At 39.9% G+C, this 20298-nt stretch overlaps 1 protein-coding gene across 43 annotated transcripts in view; it reads left to right on the plus strand.

Annotated features, from left to right (window-relative positions):
• The window catches only part of SIPA1L1 (signal induced proliferation associated 1 like 1), a 360404-nt gene that overhangs the window by 116671 nt on the left and 223435 nt on the right, over positions 1 to 20298 (plus strand). For 4 of the 43 annotated variants that reach the window (XM_070593955.1, XM_070593947.1, XM_070593948.1 and 1 more), the window contains one exon: positions 13147 to 13169. The exons of the other annotated variants lie outside the window; for them this stretch is intronic. The gene's annotated coding sequence lies outside the window, so the exon portion shown is untranslated. The remainder of the gene's footprint in view (positions 1 to 13146; positions 13170 to 20298) is intronic. 43 annotated transcript variants of the gene reach the window in all.

Raw genomic sequence — 20298 nt, forward strand, 5'->3', positions numbered from 1 at the left:
TGGTTTTGTTTATAACAAAAGCTGTTTTTGTCAGTTGTACTTGTTATTGTAATTACGTAATTGAAATTTTATGTACTCTGATTACATATGAGTATTATTTTTCTACAAAAATATGCTAAATACTTTGGAAGGCCTCCAAAGGCAAGCCTCCGAAAGGAATGCTGTTGTTAGGTATGGCCGTGGCAACTGTAAAAGACTGGGGCGTAACCGCGCTTCTGTGAGGGCTACCAGCCTGCTTCTCGAGAGCCTTTGAGTTTGTGCTTGAAGAGAAAGGAGAAATTGGAGTCTAGGGAAAAAGATTATTTTAATTCACAAAAATTTATGTTCAAGGATGTTTATCACTTCAATATTTGTAGGAAAAAAATTGGGTGCAACCTATGTATCAAATAGTGCAAAAATGGCTCAATTGTGACATGTACACGTAGAGGACTATTATACAGTGATGAAGCATCCGACTTTTGACGCACGCTAAATGACGTGGAGAAATGTGCACGGGATGATGGTGAATTACAGAGGATGCTAAGCATTTTACATAATGTCATCTCAGTTTTAAAAACTCTGCCACAATATTGATAGAGTTTACCTCTCGGTGGTAAGATTATGGGTCACTTTATACTTATGATAAATTTTGTAATTTTCTACTTTAAACAGATGTTATTTTTGAAATTACATAAAAACTTCGTCACAGTAATGGATGACTAGAAACTCTAAAAAGAGGCCTTTGACAGTTGGAGAGAACATGAGTGAGAACAGTAAAAATTAGTTGTAGTCTTTAAAATGATTATTTATAATTAAATATATAAACAAATAAAATTATCTCTATTTTTTAAATACATACATATATGAATAAAATTACTGTTCATCTGTGTAATAATAGATAATTATTAGACATAGGTTAATATATATAGAAATGATTGCTTTTAATCTTCATAATTCTTATGCATCATTTATAATAGTTATAGTCTTTATAATAACCAAAACAGTTAAACAAAATAGAATTTTTCTCATTTTAGAAATAAACAGAATCTCAGAAAGGGTTGTTTCCCCTGCCTCAAGTTACATAGTTGCTAATGGCAGAGTTTGAACCCAGATTTTCTGATTCTGAATCTCTTGGTCTTTCTGCTCCTGGCACTGTGTTGTAGTCTTTTCTTCAGTGAAGTTAGGTATGGAAAGAAGGAGTAAAGGGAATCTGGCTTAAAAGTCTTGAACTGAGGGACTGCTTGTAAATGGAAGGTTAAATAAAGGGAGTGAGGTACAAGTCTCTCTTTGAAACAGGAACCTGAGAGCGGACATGCTGTCAGAAGGAGCCTCGACCTACGTTTCCAAAACAGGTGCATTTGTTGGAGTGCAGGAGGAAAATATTAGAGCTGCTATTAAGCTGTTTTAAGAAATAAACTAAATTTACTAGTATTTAACATTGGGATTGAAACTGGGACCGTTACTTGGGTCCCATGTCAGATGATAAGTGTCCTGTTTGGAACACAGCTGTCCCGGGGATTGTGTGGAACTTGCACAAGGCCAAGTGTGGAGAAAGGCCCCGACTCTTGTTTGCTTTCAGCCTATTGTGATGTGCTGCATTTACTCCATAGATTTACAGATTATGGTAACCAGTTTTAATTAAAACAACAGCTACAAAATTGACACTTGGCTTGAAAAGATTCCTACAAAGGACCATGGGTGGAAGGTAATGTTGATAACGCAAACACAAATGAGCTGTGAAACATTGGCAGAGCTGAGACTTATGCCGGTTATCAACTCTGAGGTTATTATCAACTCTGAGGTTAGCTGAAAAGTGAATTTTGTCCAAGAAAATTCAGTCCTATGTGGAAATATTGTGCAGTTGCAAAAGTCCTCCAAAGTGGAGGAGATGATGCCAATGGCCAACGCCAGGAGCATCTGTGTGCTTCAGGGGACCAGGGGATAACGTCCCCCAGGAGTCATGGTCATTTTCATGTAGTGCAGTTTCTTTTTTAATTCTTTTTATTCAGCAACCGTATGTTGAGTATCTGTTAGGTACTAGGCACCACGTGGTGGAGAAGACAAAGCCTAAAAGGAGCTCACAGTCTAAAAAAGTCTCGATGTTGTGCTACCATTATAGAATGAGAATGGTTTAGTTGTAAGGGATTCGTGGAGTATCTCGCCCGGTGGCATTGTTGTTAGGGGAGGACCTCACCGCACGCTGATGAGACCCCGCTGTCAGTACCTGGGAACCATCGGAATCTCTCCTCCGACTTGGTATCGTGAGGCTTCACGTAATGGCATCCAGCTTTCCCTTTTTTTTTATTTGGCTGTTTACAGTTAATTCTTAGCCCTGATTTTTGAACTTGCATTTTTGCCCCTAGGTATTGCTAATACATTCCAGCCTAAAAAAACCCTTAAACTGAAGGCTCTAAATTTTATATCAAATGAATGTTTTCTTTTAAAAATGTTGTGTGTGTGTGAAATTCTTTGTATTGATTTTATTTTAAATGCAGAAGATCTCTGTTGGCTACTAACACTAATAGAAATATTAGCATCCCAGACAACAGAAAGGAGCACACTGCTGGGATGGTGTCATTTGACATCACCTTTCACTATTGACATCTGACCAAAAGCAGCATTCCCAGTTCATGAGTCAGGGTTCAGCCATGTACAGCCAGGTGATAATTTTTAAGTACATCTCTGAAAGAACCCCAAGAAGTACCTCTTTCTAAAGAATAATGTGGCATATACTTTAGGCTTGAAATATTATAATTGAAGCAGGCTTATTAAATATTCATCTGTTCCTATGCACTGTTCTCAAGTGAGTTAAACAGATCATGAAGGAGTCTCTCCTATTTAAAAAAAAAAAGCTCCTGTTTAACAAAACAGACTCTTTTATGTTTGCAAATGAATTATGTTTGTAATAATTGGTGAGAGCAATATTATCTGAAAGTCTAGTCTATCTTACCCTCCTCCTCCCACTCCACTTTTTGGTGGTGATGGTGGGACATTAAATAGAGCCTTTAAAAAGTAGGATTTCCCCACGAGTGTTAAAAATGAAAATATAATAGTCACTGCCATAATTTATGGCAAATTATGTCAGGAGTAGAGGAAAGGGAATTCTTCAACTATCTTGATCTTTCACTATAGGGAACCTGTGAGAAATAGAGAAAAATAATTAGGAAAAAATTATCCATAGCTTCACCATTAAAATGAAAATTCCATTAAAAAATACTTTTAAAAATAACACATTTGTGGTTATTTTATGCAATTGAATGGCCAGCACTAAATCACGTAGGGCTAACCTGAAAAAGGAAAGAAGCATCAGTGAGAGTGGGATGAGGGTGCCATCTGTTACCCTTTTAGTGGTTGTTATTGTTTTTTTCTGATATAGGCAAAAATTACTCCATAAAAAATGCTTTGAGCAAATGGAAGACTAACATATTTTGACAAAAATAGTGCAGAGATGTGTCTTAGAAAATGACTTTATTGTAGCATTTTGAATGTGAGTTGGATCATTTTGGTTTAACTGTGCAGTCGAGACCTATGCCTCCCCTCCTCTCACTCTCTCGAGTGCAGCATCTATTCTAGCATGAGGTGTATAGAAATTAGGGTCAGTTTCTGGCACATTGTGGAGGCACCAACCATTTGTGGTGGGTAGTGATGACAAAGTGCAGACTTTCTCAATGAAACAGGTTGCCTTGACTTTTTACTTGTGTATACACACTCTTCAAGTTTTAAAACTAACTCGATGTACATTGAGTGCTTCCTGTTGAGGAAATGGACGAGGTGTGTGAAGCCCCATGGGGCGGAGTTGGGACTGGACTGTAGTGGACAAACTTTGGATGACTCTGAGTTTGTGCATCTGTTTCCTTGATGATTCACCTGCTTTGTAACATCAGCATCTCCAAAGCCAGATGCCAGAATGACTAGAACTGTTGCGCTCAGTGGAATATTGGCTTTCTTGCTATTAAACGGTCATGTTTTTTGGTGTCCAAGCAGTTAACTTTGGAAAGAAACAATTTTGATGTGTCTTTTAAAATGTTTTATAAATAAACTTGGTTTAAATAATAGTTAATACTACACTGTTCCACTGTCTTTAAAACCCATTTCTGTGGCAATATTCAGCACAATATTTACATAATTATGCAAGACGTTATTGTCAATTTGAGATATCTTTATGTTAGTTAAAAAGATTAACATGCAATAAAATTGCCTTTTTTTCTTTGGTGTACAATTCTGTGGGTTTTAGCACATGTATGGATTTGTAACCATCCCCACAACTGGTCCATCCCATCAAAAAGTTTCCTCAGGCTACATTCTCTCCCCACTCCTAAATTCTGGCAAACATTGCTCTGTTCTCCATCCCTATAGTTCTGTCTTTGCACAGATGTCATTTAAATGGAAGCATATACTGTGTAATCTTTCGAAGCTGACTTCTTTCACTCTATATAATTCCTTTGAGATTCATTCGAGTTGTTGTGGGTATCCATAGTAGGCTTCTTTTAATTACTGAGTTAGGATTCCATTATATGGATGTACTGCAGGGTTTTTATGCATTAACCCATTGAAAAACATTTGGGTTGTTTGAGGTTTGGGGTATTACAGATAAAGCTGCTGTGACCCTTTGTGTAGAAGTCTTTGCATGCACATACGCTTTCCTTTCTCTTGGATAAATACCTAGGAGCAGAATGGCTGGATTATATGGTAGATATACATTTAACTTTTAAAGGAAATTTCAAACCATTTTCCAGGGTTAATTCTATCAATTTGCATTCCCACCAGCAATGTAGGAGAGTTTCAAGTGCTTGGCATCCTTGTCACCACTTGTTATTGTCAAGGTTTTTTATTTTAGCCATTCTAGTAGATGTAGTGGTATCTCATGGTAGTTTTAATCTGCATTTCCCTAATGGTTGAACATTTTTTCATGTGCTTGCTTTAAGCTTACTTGCAGTCATTTTCATGTGCTTACTTGCAGCAGTTTGTATATCTTTTTTGGTGAAAGGTCTGTTCAAGTCTTGTGCCCATTTTTTAATTGGGTTGTTTCTTTTCCTGGTTTAGTTTTCAGAGTTGTGTTTTTTTAAACATATTCTAGATACAAATCCTTTGTTGCGTATGTGATTTGCACATATTTTTCCTGGTCTGTACCTTATTTTTTCATTCTCTTAATTGTATCTTTCTCAGAGCAAGAATTTTTGAATTTAAAGACATATAATTTATCTTTTTTTTTCTTTTTAGTGGATTACGCTTTGGGGGTGATGTCTAAGAACTCTTTGCCTAACTCCAGGTCATAAAGATTTTCTTTTATGTTTTCTCCTAAAAATTTTATAGTTTTCCATTATACATTTAGATCTATATGATCTATTTTGAATTAATAGTTGTGTAAGGTCTGAGCTTTGGATCAAGTTTCCTTTTTTTGCATATGTATGTGTAATTATTCCAACTCTGTTTGTTGAAAAGACTGTTTTTTCTCTGTTGAATTGCCTTTGCATCTTGGCCAAAAATCAGTTGGCTGTATTTTGTGAGTCCATTTCCCTGGTACTTCCTGTTTCTCTGAGGTTCCCTCTTTCAGTCCTCGAGACACAAAATGGGGCTTTAGAATAGGGCAGTGCACTTCCTGTGACTGCCTACCTTCTAGACCAAGAGGCAGGAAGACAGAGGGCAAAAGAGTAACAGATGTTTGCGCCTGCCTCTTGAGATCATAGCTCCTCTGATCAGAGGGGAAGCTTCCTTTCCCTCAGAGGTTTAAGTGATTGTGGTCCTCTCTGCCCACCACCACCTTGCAGTTGCCTTGTGCTGGGGAGGAAGAGAATAGAGAAAAAAGGAGGAAACACGGGGACTTTCCCCCATTCTATCAAGGGTTAGGAATTCCCTTTCCTGCTTCTTAAACTAGAGCTCAAGAGGCTTTGCGGATTTGTTCCCTCTGTCTGCATCCTAGAGCTCATTTCCAGGTGTCTGGCTACCTTGAGTCCAGGCTAAGGGATTTTGGAGGAAAAAATGAGGAAATTCATCCCTGGTTTGGTGGTACTTTGAGTTGTGCTCTTCTCCCCCAATCAGCTTGCTCTCATCATTTACGTTTCAGAGCCCTCAAATCCTGCTTCATGTATTCTATCCAGGTGTTATAGCTGTGTTCAGTGGAGAGACTGGGTGTAGTACACTTCCTTCATCTTAACTGGAGCCAGTACCCCTCTATATTGTTTTTAAGTACAAAATTTAGAGTAATATTTTGGCTGAGTTAAGTAAATCTGGAAACAATAGGTATTCTGTGGAAAATTGTTTCTCATAGACTTTTTAAAAGTCATTTTATCTTGGCTGAATTGATTTATTTACATTTTTAAATATAAGAACAAAGTGGAAACTTTCAGTTTTGTGGAAATCCCACGTTAAGATTTCAGTGGACTCTTTCTCTTGTTCCTCGTCACTATTAAAAAATTACCAATTTAGGGTAAGCATTTTAGTACAATATGCAGATTTACATTCAGTACCATTTGATTTTAGGTGCAGAAATGCACCTAGGAAGCCTATAGTCATTCACAATTCCGTTTACGTTGTAGTTCTTATCTTTCATTACATCAAGAATTGTCTAATTTTAATCCTTTAATATCCAGTTATTGAACTGCTTCTGAGATGTGAGTTGTTTCGTCTGCATTCTGAACCCATTGCATAAGCTTTAAGAGGAATTAGAGGACTTAGGGAAGTCCAAAAAAGAGGGGCTAATTATTAACATTTTCATTCTCTACTGACTTAAAAAAAATGTGGGCTAAATATAATTATCCAGACAGCTGGTGAAAAACAAGTATAGCTCAGTAGATTCCTAGTGGAAACAACCACACGGCCTAGAAATTAGCTAATTTATTTTAAGTAATTATCTGTAGAAATCCATTAAAAATAGTGAGGGGGAATCAACTGTAGGTAATCTTAAATCTCTTGAAATCAACCTCAGGAGGCCATGTTAATGGGATCATGGCAGGATATAGGAGTAGACAGAAAGGCCAAGTTTAAGGTAATTAAGAATAACTCATTTGGCATTTAAATTATGGAAAGTGGCAGTAATATATAAAGATGGAAGACACTTGGATAATCCTATGATGTCCCTTTATAGATACATCACAATGGTTAATAGTGTTGGTGTTTTTATGATTTTAGCATCTGTTTTCCACAAAATGGTCAAGTCTTAAGGACTTGAATATTGTCTCCCCTAGTGCTTGCCATGCTTTGATTATTTAAGACTAATAACAATTGGGAATGTTTATAGAGCTCTGTGACAGACCTTGTGCTGAGTGAGCATGGATTATACCATGTCCTCGTCACAAGAACCTGGTGAGGCTGGTCCAGATTGGCAGGAGAGGAAATGGGCACAAGAGGGAATAAGTGCTTAGGATCAAATTCATGTGGTCTGACTCTAGAGCCTTTCTTTGTTCTTAACCTTCCAGTTATAAGATTACCCTGTTGAATGGGGAAAAATTCTTGGAAGGGATTGAGAAGACCAAATTAAATAATAAAAATATTTATTGCATTATTTACAATAGCCAAGATATGGAAACAACCTAAGTGTCCATCAATGGATGAATAGATAAAGGAAATGTAACATGTATATATATACACACACACACACACACGTATACATACAAATGGAATATTATTGAGCCATAAAAAAGAAGGAGATCCTTCCATTTGCAGCAACATGAATGGACCTTGAGGATATTATGCTAATTGAAATAAGTCAGACAGAGAAGGATAAATACTGTATGATCTCACTTCTATGTGGAATATAAAAAAACCAAAGCAAACAAAAAACCAAGCTCATAGATACAGAAAACAGATTGGTGATTGCCAGAGGTGGGGGGTGTGGAATGGATGAAATGGGTAAAGGGAGTCAAAAGGTATAAACTTTCAGTTATAAAATAAATAGGTAATGGGGATGTGATGTACAGTATGGTGACTATGTTAATAATATTGTATTGCCTATTTCAAAGTTGCTAAGAAAATAGATCTTAAAAGTTCTCATCACAAGAAAAAACTATTTTTTTGTAACTGTGTGTGGTGACAGACATTAACTAGACTTACTGTGTGGTCATTTTGCAATGTATACAAATATCAAATCATATTGTACACATGAGACTAATATATGTCAGTTATACCTCAACAAAAAAATTATCTATGCATTTTATAAAAGTAAAGAGCATTTTAACTAGATGTGTGGAAGCCTCAACAATGGAATGCTGGGTTTCGTGATCACTCAATTTAAACCAGAGAAAGAAAGGGAACAATTTTGGTTTTATGATTCATTCTGTTGTCAGAACATTCCTTCTGTCAGTTTTCCATGTCAGCTTGGTGTCAGTAACCACGTTGTATCATCACCTCCTTCCTGAGGACGTCTCACTCAGTAGGATTGTGCCGCAGTGAGCTTCCTTAATCCAGTGCCAGGGGAATGACTCCAAGGGAAGACTCAGACAGCTGAGGTTCAAGGAGATCAGAATTTGGTACTTTTTCCACGTGAATAGTTTAGGGTCTTGATGCACTTAATCTTTTTAAACTTCCCAAATGGTCTTATGGAGATGAGTCCTTATTCATGTTCAAGAGATGACTCGCTCTCTCTGTCCTCTCTTCCTCACTTGGATTAATTAACGTGCTCTTAAACCAGTTGGTTGAATTTATACTTCTGAGAGAGAAGACGACCCTTAAGGGGTTGAGGAATGGTGTTAACATCCTGTCCAGATGGATATTTGTGCCTGGATGTTCGTGTTTATACATATTTTCCTTTGTGAATGTACAGGCAGCAGCCAACTCGAGTCAGCCAGACAACTTGTGTGGTATTCTTCCTTTTTACGAACAGTTTTGGCTGATAGCTAAGCACAGATAAGATCCTTTTTCTGTTCCCATGGAGCTGTTTTGCTCTCTTTTTGATAAGCGACTTCATATTACAGACCAAGGACACGTTAAAGTTGTTGGTGGGGTGGAACTTAAAAGTGGTCAAAATTTGTGGGCTATCAGAATTTTATTCTTTACCTAAATCGAAACACTTGTGTACCCACATTGCATAGACCAAGATAAATGTTTGAGATTCAGTTTTTATTTCTATTACTAACAGCTGATCATAAGTAGAGGCATTTGGGTGTGAAACTGATAGTGGGGAAAGCGCTCTGTGGCGTTTTCTGTGAAGTTGCATGTTCCTCTTTATGAAAATGTCTCCAAATTCACCTTTCATTCACCTTGGCCCACACTTTGTGAGAACTTAAAACTAGCCCACTTGGTTCTTTTCTTTTGCAGCTATCAATACTATTGGGAGATTACGTGTATAGAAAATCTCACCAGAAACCAAGGAAGACCCTGCTTAGTTGTAATTCCTTAGAAAATCTTGTCACAGCTTAGATGAGCTTAGAAATGTGAATCCTCACTCTGTAGCCTCGTTCTTGCTTACCTGGCTCGTGGTTTACTTCCCAGTCTGTCCCTGCTCTCAGTTTTCGTTTTCCACGTTGCTGCCATAATTTCTGTATAAAAAGCATGTCTAAACCATGTCACTCTCCTGCTTAAAACATTTCCAAAGCTCCTCACAGCCTGTGGGAGAAAGCCGGGATTGTTCATGTGGCCTCCCAGCCCTCTGATGGGAACCCGGGCAGCCACATCGTCTGCTACTCTCTCCTTTGAACATGGTCCTTCTGAAACACCACGCTCTCACCTCAGGGTGCTTGTGTCCTTTCAGTGCTTCCCTTTCCATCTCCTTGTTCTGTAAGATTTTACGTCAGGGCTTCCTTTCTTCTGACACCGCTAGGTTGGGTGGCGTGCCCCAGTGCCTGTCGCTGTAGTGTATTTGTCTGTTCATGTGAGGGAGCTGTGAATTCCTTGAGAGCAGGGTACCGTGTCTTAATTATCTGTTCCTTCAAGCCTGGTCCCGAAACTGACACATAGTTAATGCAGTGTTGCATGAATGATGGAGTTGCCATTTGAGGTAGTGAATTCCCCTTCCTAGAAATGTTTCAGGCAGGAGCTGAGGACTCTCTTACTCAGAAGTTACTCTCTCTCTGATTTTGTTTTTTATTTTATTTGATGCTTTTAGTTAGCTTTATTTTAAATTTTTTCATCTTTTATTCTTTGACCATTAAATATATAAAAGCATTTTAGTAATTAGCATCATATTAATAGCTGCATGGTGCCTAATATATATATTAGCGCTAACTTCTCTGACAATGCAAGGCAGAGAGTAATAGCGTTGTTTTCATTTTATATTTGTAGGGAACTGAGGCCAGAGTCTCAGTTACCAGAGATAAATTAGGCTGCCCAAGGTTTGACCTGCAGTTACTAATTATGAGAACCAGGATTCACATCTAGGTTTGAATCTAGACATTATGTACATTTCGCTATGCCATGTTGCCCATAAAGAAAACTGATGTTTGTGTAATTGCACTGATTTAATATACAGCAAGAATTCCATGGTTGTCAGGTAGTGGTGACTTGACAGCAGGCTTGTTGTTAGTTTGGCAAAAATATTTGAAATAGAGACGAGTATTCTTTTTTTAAAGAAGTGAACTGAGATAAAATGGAAATAGATTATTTTCGGTTTAGTTTCTCCATTTGGGTTTTGTTTCTGGCTTTAAACAAAACCTGTACATCGAGTTAAATTGGAGAAGGTGATCCTGACATTTCTTTTCTATAGTCAGTGAATTTCTGATTCTGCCCAAAGACAGGAGTCCGCCTCCCCAGCTGCATCCCAGCTCTGTGGAATCACTCAGTTTACGGTAGGCATAATCCACTGCGAGCATCCTTCAGCTGTTTGGATGGTAGGGGGTGGGGGAAGGGGTGCAATAGCATTTCCACAAAAATAAAATAATGAATCTCACCGACATCAGGCAGGTTGCTATAAAGCAGGTACGCCTTTTAAAAATAAAATGATGGTAGGTATCAAGTAGAATAAGAATGCTGTGACACTTAATCCCGGCATGATTCTGTGATAGCGGGCAGTAGCTGCCCAAACTGTTACCTAACAATTCGCCTGGCTCGTAAAACACAAAGAAGCTTTTTGTAAACAGCTTGTGTTGTGTTGTATCATTGATGTTTAGCTCTCTGCTTCCGCCTGCACGCTGCTCTCCGTGCCTGCTCTCCAGGGACTGCTCTGCGGTCCAGCTCACTCTCCCCGGTTCAGCTCCCAGAGCAGATCAGATGTTCCAAGAACCAGATGCCTTTGGTGCCCAAAGGAAAAATTAGAAAAGATTTATTTTGATTTAAAAGGATGTTTAATAAAGATGTGGATGTGTGATTTAGATGAAAAAAGATAGTGAATCATGAAATGATATGTTTTAATACTGTAAATTTATTTGAAACTGCTTTTTGCCAAATCTTACCATGTATACTTTAAATATTTTCTACCATCTGCAATGAAGTGGTGTTTGACTAGTAGGAGAAGGGATCTGATTAAACAGGGTTTGATTTTCTCACATAAAATGTCTGTAGGGAAACCATTAGGGGTGGTGCTTCTACCAAGTCATCAGGGAGGGACTCAGGCTCCTTCCAGCTTTCAGCGTCCTGAGCGCAAGGCCTCCATCCACAAAACCACAGGACACTGTTGGAACGCCAGCCAAGACGTCTGCGTGAGGAGAGGAAAGGAAAGGGGGCAAAGGGACTTTCTGGAATCCCCCACCCATTGAATTCTACCTCAAACTCCTTGGCCACCTCTGTCTTCCAGGCAGGCTCAAGTGTGGTGTTTAAGTGGGTACGTTGCCAGCCCAAATAAAATCAGATTTCTATGACTTAAAGGGAAGGGGAGTGGAAATTAGATTTGAAAGAGTTGACTCTGCCACCAAATGCAGACTTTATTTTTTAAGTCATTAATCTGCCTAACCATCTTTTCAGAGTTTAAAGGGAAGTATATTTTGTAGGGCTATTTTAAAGAAGTATTTCAGTTTGGGGAATTTTTTTTCCAGGCCACTGCTGTGCTTTTGTAGAATTCCTAATGTCCTTTTGTTACTCTCCAATTAGTAATCTTTTAAAATTATAAGTATCAATCTGGGTTTAAAAATGGAACAGGGTTGATATTACCTACTTCAGAGTAAGAAATCCTTTCATGCCTTTCCTGAAGACACGATTTAGAAATATTTAGGAAAAGTCATCAGGTCTTTCTCACAGAGCACCTCCCTGGCTATGTCTCTTGCAAGCTCAATCCTTCAGGTGTTAAGAACTTCTGGCAGCTCTGCTCATGCTCTGGCGCCAGATTCTGCCACACTCTTCTGATGTGCTGTGGTCTTTCCTGCCTCTGGATTTTTTTCCCTGGTAAGTTCTCTGCCTGAAAGTTTCTGCCAGTACCTTTCAACGTGGGCACATCCTCTTGATTGTTCAGGTTTTGCTTCACTGCTCAGCCTTTCCTGTCCTGCATGCTGCCTTCCCTCTCTGTCGGTTGTCTTCTGACTGGTTTAGGTGCTGCTAGGTCTCTGCTGCCCTAATCGCAGAGAGGAAGTGCAGCAGTGACGGTGTGGAGTAAATGAGATAGTCCAGGTGAGCCACTCGGAACAGTGCCCAGCCTCCCCGTGGGAAGCAGGCATTGTGTATATCCATCATCTTTCCCCATTGCGTGGTATTGCTTCTATGCTTTTATGGATGATAGATTTCTGGAGGGCAGTTGTTGTGTTCTGTTATTCCTGACATCCCTGTACAGTGTGTGGTGCATAGGAAGTGCTCAGGAAACGTGTAAAGACTGAGCAAGTGGGAGTGGGTTAACCAGAAGAGGAGAAGGGAAGGCTGGAGCTCTCCAGTCCACTTTCACCCTGGAAACATGAGGTAGTGAGTGAGGTCTCTACATCCCAGAGGTAAAGAGCAGGTCATCTTAGCTTGGCAGGGAGCAACAGTTTTTCCACCGTGCTTTGTCTTATCGAGTGAGCTGGCCCTCATGCAGGTACCGTGGCGTGATTTCAAACTCTAGAATCATGTGTCATTGGAAGACTTAATTTAGGAGCTCTGCATTCATTTGCTTCAAGTTGTGCATTTAACACTGCTGTGTGCTGGGTTCTAGAGTTGCAAAGTGAACCAGGGTAGTCATCGTCTTTAAATTTTTCCGAGATAGTGGAGGACAGACAGGCAGACAGAGACACACACATGCGTGCACACACTGTCCTCAGTGTGTAAGTGATTAAATGAAAGCTTAAAGGTATGAACAGAGAAGTGACTCATGATTCTTACGTTTTATTTCTTCTTTAGGGACATTGTTCTCGTTGTGGAAGGTAAGTGTTGTTCCTTAAGCCCTGTTCTTTCAGAGCTTTCGTGAGCTTGTTTGTATTGCTATGTGGGAGATACCACACTGCTGGTAGCAAAAATGAGGCAAGAACAGCATCAGAGGTGATAGATATCCTCTGCAGTGCCAGTATCTTTGACCACTGCTTGCCTGGACGTGGCAACACTAAAGAAAAACTGCTGAGACCTTCTCTTTGAGTTCTTGGCATTCATCCTTAAGGTGATTGCATGGTATAAGATGGCTACTAGAAGCATCACATTAATATTCTAAAAGGTGGAAGGAGGGAGGGGAAAAGGTTGAAATTCTGAACACAGCCAGCTTCTTTTAAGCAACCTTTCTTTGCTTAATTTTCTCAAAACACATATGCTTGTTTCTCATTGGCCAGCACTTAGTCATGTGGACTCACCCAGCTGCAAGAGAGGCTGTGGAAGGTAGTCTTTAGTTAGATGCCTTGCTTCCTCTAGATGAATTGTGGCTTCTGTTGGGAACAAGGGCAGCATGGATATTGGGTAGTAACAAGCAGCCTCAGCCACATTGCTCAGTAAATGTTCTGTGAATGAATGAATGAGGCATTAACAAATCAAGGCTTTTGGTGTCGAGACTATGCATTTGCTTTTCATGGTCTATAGGTTTTGGATCTTAAAATCAGATCGACCTTTCAGATGTCTAGAAAATGAAATATTTGGATTTGCTCTGCCCTCTGAATCAGTGTTAGTTTGTTAAGCATGGTGGACTGGGCCAGAACTGTAGGCTAATGAGAGGAGACAGGTTTGGGGTGTGACATATACGTATGGACATGTCTGGTATTTTACTTTCATTCTTGATTAGCAATAGTTTATTTAAATGGGTTTTACTGGATTACTGTTGTTTTGGTTTACAGAAATAGATACATAATTTATGTAGTTTTGTATTTATAGATCACCTCTGTTCTGGCAGTGATTACCTAGTGTGGACACTAAAATTGATGGGATGTAATTTCCTAAGTGATACAGTACTGCTAGTGCCAAGCTTAGACCACTGTAGTAGCCTTGAAATACAAATTTTTAAGAATTGTAAAAGTTCTAAGTGCTTGGAGGCTTCCTCAAAATTGAAGATAATTTCCAAAATTATCATCAATTGGTGCTGTAATTATTTAACTGATATTATTATAGGGTATTCATGGTTTTCTTTTATCTTCCAGTTTCTTAACATAAAAGTCAAAAGAAAACTCTCTCTTCATTGTCAGTGAGACTATTTTGGTCAGCACGGCCCTGTGAACTTGTACTTCTGAAGGAAGTGTACTGTGAGGAACCTTAAAAATAGGTTCTGCGGGCTGTGTCTTTAGGACGACATTCATGCACTCCATTGAAAATATGCTCTGTGACTTCATTTTATTGTGCTGAGCAATCAGAAATTGGTTTTCCCAAACCATCCGAATGTGAAGAATGGCCTGCTTTTATTCGTTCTGTGAAGAAGTGGATTCCAGGGACCCTCAGCTGCAGGATGGCCCTTCTTCACAGCTGCCGCCCTTCCTTTGTGGGGGACACCCGTTGCTAAGAGAAGGCTTTGTCTGTTGCGTATAAAATGGACTTTGTTTGGACCTCCCTCAAGCAACTTCAACTGTGTCAGAGTCCAGCTGGACATTCCTCACCAGATGATCATTTAAATGCAGGTCAAATTTAGAACCCAACTTATATGAGTTCAAAAATAGACACTGCCTTTAGAAAACTGACCTCTGGTACTCTTGTGGCTTGGGGATCTGATAGGCTATTTCTTGTCGTTCACACAGCTCTGTTTTAGACTCTGAAAGGTGGTGTGCATTAAGGCTAGATGAAACCAGTGTCCTTGTAACATGGGACCCTGGTCTTCATTGCCATACATCGGTTTCTTCAGTCCACACTCGTTACTTCCAGCGCGTTTTTGGCAAGACGAGAGTCCGTTTATCATAGAATAGAATCTGGTTTCTGTACATTAATTTTATGGAATGTTTTCCAGTTTCACTAGGAAAGCCTAGAGAACATAAAAAAAAAATCTAACAGGTTAATTTTAAGGTAATAAATCCCTTATATGATATAATCTTCAGTTTTATCTAGATGAGTTGGAAATTTTCCCCAGGGGACAAGGTACCTGCTGGTAACCCTAAAGATGAGAAAGGTAAAACTACTGGTAGCTCTCACCTGAGGCTGGAAGTCAGTTTATCCAGTGATGTAACTTAACATTTATAATATGCAAGTGAATTATCAGTTACCAAAATATGGAGTAATTCTTTGCATCTCAGTTATCACACACGAGTCTAAGGTTTACATAGAAGGTGTTCAGCAGAGAAGTTAATAGGGTAAGATTGGGGTTGGAGAGAAGTTCATTGCTAACTTTTTAATTATCAGAGAAGCAAACCTATATTGTCCTTGCATGGATATATTTGAATTATTGCCTAAAATTTTGTCCAAAATTGAAACAAAATGGTAAACTTAAAGTTTTAAATACTTGAATTATTTATGATTGGAGAGGTAAAATAAACATTTCTTTTTGTGCAGGGAGATCTACATTTTTGGAGACCGCTTTTCTTGTAGTCTTAATGGTAATCATCTTCATTAACACCTTTGTATAATAGTTTCTTTGAGGCTGATACACCTTTAAATAGTGTTTAACATTGAGTCTTTTGGGTATGTTTAGCGACACAAAATTATATATTATTTTGTGACCCACCTGTGTCAGTAATGGTGTTTTTTTATGTCAAAGCAAATATATTTTAAAAGAGAAAATAGGGATTTTTTGCTTGCTCTTTGTTTATAAGAGGTCAGAGTATATTGTATGTACTATGTGTATGTGTGTGTGTGGTCCCTGTTACTGTAATAATTGCTGTGTTTCCGACAGAGGACCACTGAATAATTTTGCATTGCACAAGTAGTGTTGGGGCGTCTCCAAGATTGCTAAGATAGAAATGTCATACAGACATTGTTTGAAACATCTATGGAAGCATTTATTCTTTGTCGTATACCTATTTGGACAAAAGCAATCTACTTACTTGCCATAGTCATTTTCCATGATAACATAAAAGCTGAAACTATAAAAAGTAGAATTTCCTTCAAAAAGGCAAACTTAGGTGTTGAGTAGCTATCTACTGATGCCATATATATCATAGAGAACATTTTCAAAGTTAGCATTTTAATAGGAATGAAGATGCCTGTTCTAATACTGGGAAGTTTCTTGGTTTCATTTAACAGTGAAATTTGTAATATCTTAACTTTTTATAATTCTCCGTAGGTTGCCGAGTGCTTAAGTAATTAACACCCGTTTTGATCCTCAGAGTCATCCTTGCAAATAGACAGGATATCCACATTTACAAACAGAAAGAAACCAGATGCACATATTAGGTACCTTTCTAAATGATTGGAAAGAAGTGTCATCTACAAGTAGACTGTCAGCAGTCGTTAATCAGTCTGGATTTTGTTTTCCTAGTAAAGCCTTCATTACAACAGAAAACTCAAGCAGAACTAGGTCTGGCTCTTGGAAACGCTGAGCTGTTTTGGGCACAGTTCTCTGAAGTTTAAATTACAGTTGTCCCCATTGATGGTGATCATCATTCATTCGTTTTTTTCCTTGAGTCCCTTCTACGTGTTAGGCATCATCCTAGGCTCTGGGGACATTGTTCTTTCCTGAACCTGACATTGTACTTGTCTTTGTGAAATTTAGGGCTTAATGGAACAGACATGAGCAAATAGTATGGTCACACCAGTAAATATGTACATATAAACTGTAATAAGTGCTCTGGAAGCAATATCACCATGTCTTTCCAGTAGTATAAAGGAACAGTTTGATTTTTTATTTTTCCCTCCCCAACACCCCAGTACATAGTTGTGTATTCTAGTTCTAGGTCCTTCTAGGTCTCCTATGTGAGCCGCCACCACAGCATGGCTACTGCATAGATCAGTGGTGTGGCTCCATGACTGAAAACTGAACTTGGCCTGCTGCAGTAGAGCACGTAAACTTTAACCACTAGGCCATGAGGGCTGGCTCAACCTGCTGTTTTATTAACCCCACCCCCCCCAACGCACACACAAATGGGGACCGGCCTGGTGGCGTAGTGGTTAAGTTTGCATGCTCTGCTTCAGTGGCCCAGGGTTCACCGGTTCAGATCCTGGACGCAGACCTATACACTGCTCATCAGACCATGCTGTGGCGGCATCCCACGTACAATGTAGAGGAAGATTGGCACAGATGTCAGCTCAGGGCCAATCTTCCTCACCAAACACACACACACACACACACACACACACACACACACAAGGAGCAAGAGTTAGGCTTTGCAGGCTACATTTTCAGCAAATTGCACGTGAAAGCAAGTTATTGGAAATATGAGAGAATGTACCTGATATCCTCATTTAGTTGAGGGTGTGTATGGGGTGAATGTCGGGGGTGGGGAACGGGAGAAAGAACCGCTGACAAAGACGAGTGGGAATCATCCACTTGGGACTCGGGAGGTGGGAAAATCTTTCAGACAGACCGCCGTCCTGACAGGAGCGCTGAGTGTTTGACAAGCTGAAAGGCTGTGTGGCTGGAGCACAGTAATTGAGGAGATGGGTGCCTTCCAAGTTGGAAAGATTTGCTGGATTATCAGGCAGAGCCTTTTAGACCGAGTCAAGGATTTTAAATTTTATTCCCAGTGCCCTGAGCAGCCATCGAATGGTTTTAGGTGAGGGCGTATTGTGTGTTACCAAGGCCGCCGGGTTGCTGCCTTGAGATGTATTGGAAGGTAACAAGAGTAGAAGCAGGAAGGCTGTTGATGCAACTGTTTCCTGATGTGACTCTGGGGCAGAGAGGGGTTGACTACTGTTTTCTTTCATTCTCAAACGAGAGCTGGAGTTTTCAGCTTTTTCATTCTGGATGAGCTTTCCTACACGTCCCCAAGTAGAGCATGGTCTCCTTGGGGACCTGCGGTTTGGTCGTAGTCCCCGCAGTGTGCCCGTAACCTTGAGCAGAGTTTGACACAGAAGGTGTTCAGTAAACATTTCTGAACTGACCCACTGATGCCCGAGAGAAACGCGCTTCTGTGTTCTGCTCATCCCAGTCCGTCAGCACCTCGTCCTTTGCCACCTGGAGGTCTGACTGTATGTAAACCTGTCCAATGGCGGGGGGCCATGGCAGCCGGGTCGGCACAGACCTGTCCTCGACAACAAGGCCTTTGTTTGGATATGTTGGGAAATATGGGCTACTGCCAGGGCTGAAGGGCAAAGAAGTGAGATATTCGCCTAATTTTTCCTGCTGGCAGCCTGACGGTAGAGCTACAGGAAGGGGTTGGCGGTGAGGAGCAGCGTGGATTGCTTGCTGTTTCGGGGGAGGTCGGGCGTGCCAGAAGAGAGGAACACGGTGTTGGTGTTAGGAGTTCAGAAGTCTTGAATTTCAGGATAACCGTATTTTGCCAGCAGTATAGAGGACAACTTGATGTTTTATTGAGAAAAAAAGCAGCAGCAGCAAGAGTAGGGTTTTGGGGCTGCGTCTTCAGTGTATCATTGAGGGTGCCTTTTATTTAGGAGAATGCCTTGACTTTGAAACAGCTTACAGATAAAGCGATTTAATAGTGAGAACATCAGTAGAGGCAGAGCAGTTTTGCTCTCGGGCGTAGATCCCGTTAATATAAACCCTGAGTATAAACGATTTCTGTCCTCTGGTTCAGACTTGCAGGCTGTGTGACAGGACCAGGCTGCTGCGTTCGCTCTTTCGTGGTCTCAGAGTTCATGGGGAAGCCAGCCTTCTGAGGGACCTGCTCGGCCTCTGCCCTGGTGCCCAGGCATTGCGGGCGAGGGCTGAGTGTGCTTTCCTTCTGCCTGTGCTCACTGAACTTCATCAAGACGGTTACTTGCTCCATAGATGCGTCTGGAATTTGCTTGAATTGTGCTTGTGAAGCTTGAGATAAGTGTCTTCATCTTCTCTCTGAGGGGAGTAGATGGCATTTTCATACATTCCGCTCCCTTTTTGTTGCCCTGGAAGGCAGGGTCTGGGATCCCTTTTACTTCTGTACTGTTCTCCAGTTTCCAACTGAATCGCCATCAGAGGAGCACATCTGGGACGCTTGCCCCACCCACCCTCCCTGCAAAAGTAGTCATTGAACAGCTACTTGGGCAAGTGCCGGCTATGTTCTAGTCCTATTTTGTGAACAATACAAAGTTATATTTTTTGTGTATGTGACTAGGGACTGATGAAATAGTTAAATTGATGGACCAGGATGACATTGTCTCTCTCCAAGGACATAGTATTGACCAATAAAAAGGAGTATTTCGTCATAAACGTCACCGTGAAAGTAGCCCTCCCCAGAACCTGTAACTCGAGTTCGTATTGGAAATTTGGACTATTGCTTCCTGTCTGACACACAGCAGAACAAAGGTCATGCATATTATGTCAGGAGTGGAGCTGACATTGTAAAGCCTATATAATTCTCTTCAAATGGGTTGAGATAAAATTAAAGTGTATGTATGCTTGGAAATTATGTCAGGTTTTTTTTAAGACAGTAAATTTTAGTTCAGCAAATATTTTCTTCTCTTAGTCTTTAAATTGATATATTCAGCTTCTCGTTTGTGTTTGTTAATTCCATTGAAGAACCTTTGTGCTCCTGGTCACTGGTGATGTTAAAGGGCCAGCTGAGGGAAACTCATGGTTTAATATTTACCACACAAAAAGCACAGTCACTCTAGTTTTTAAACAGAAGTTGTCTAGATGGGTTGTGTGTGTGCGGGTATTGAAAATCTAGAAAATTGAGGCTTTGAAAGCTATCAGTTTTAAGTCTTCCTTTCTAATTTGGATATGTTTAATTTTTTTTTTTTGCCTTGTTGCACTTGCTAGAACCTCTAGTAGAACGTTGACTAGAAATGGTGAGAGTGGACATCCTTGTCTTGTTCCCAATGTTGGGGAGAAGCTTTCAGTCTTTCACTGTTAAGTATGATGTTAGCTGTAGGCTTCATATAAATACCCTTTCTCAGCTTAAGGATGTTCCCTTCTGTTCCTGGTTTGCTGCGGGTTTTTAATAAAAGTCGTGACTGGGTGTTGAATTTTGTCTGCATGTGTTGATATCATGTGGCTTTCTGTCCTTTACTCTATTAACATAGTGTATTAAATTAATTAGTTTTCAGATGTATTATGTAAAT

Source organism: Equus przewalskii, chromosome 25 (genome assembly GCF_037783145.1).
Source record: "Equus przewalskii isolate Varuska chromosome 25, EquPr2, whole genome shotgun sequence".
NCBI lineage: Eukaryota > Metazoa > Chordata > Mammalia > Perissodactyla > Equidae > Equus > Equus przewalskii.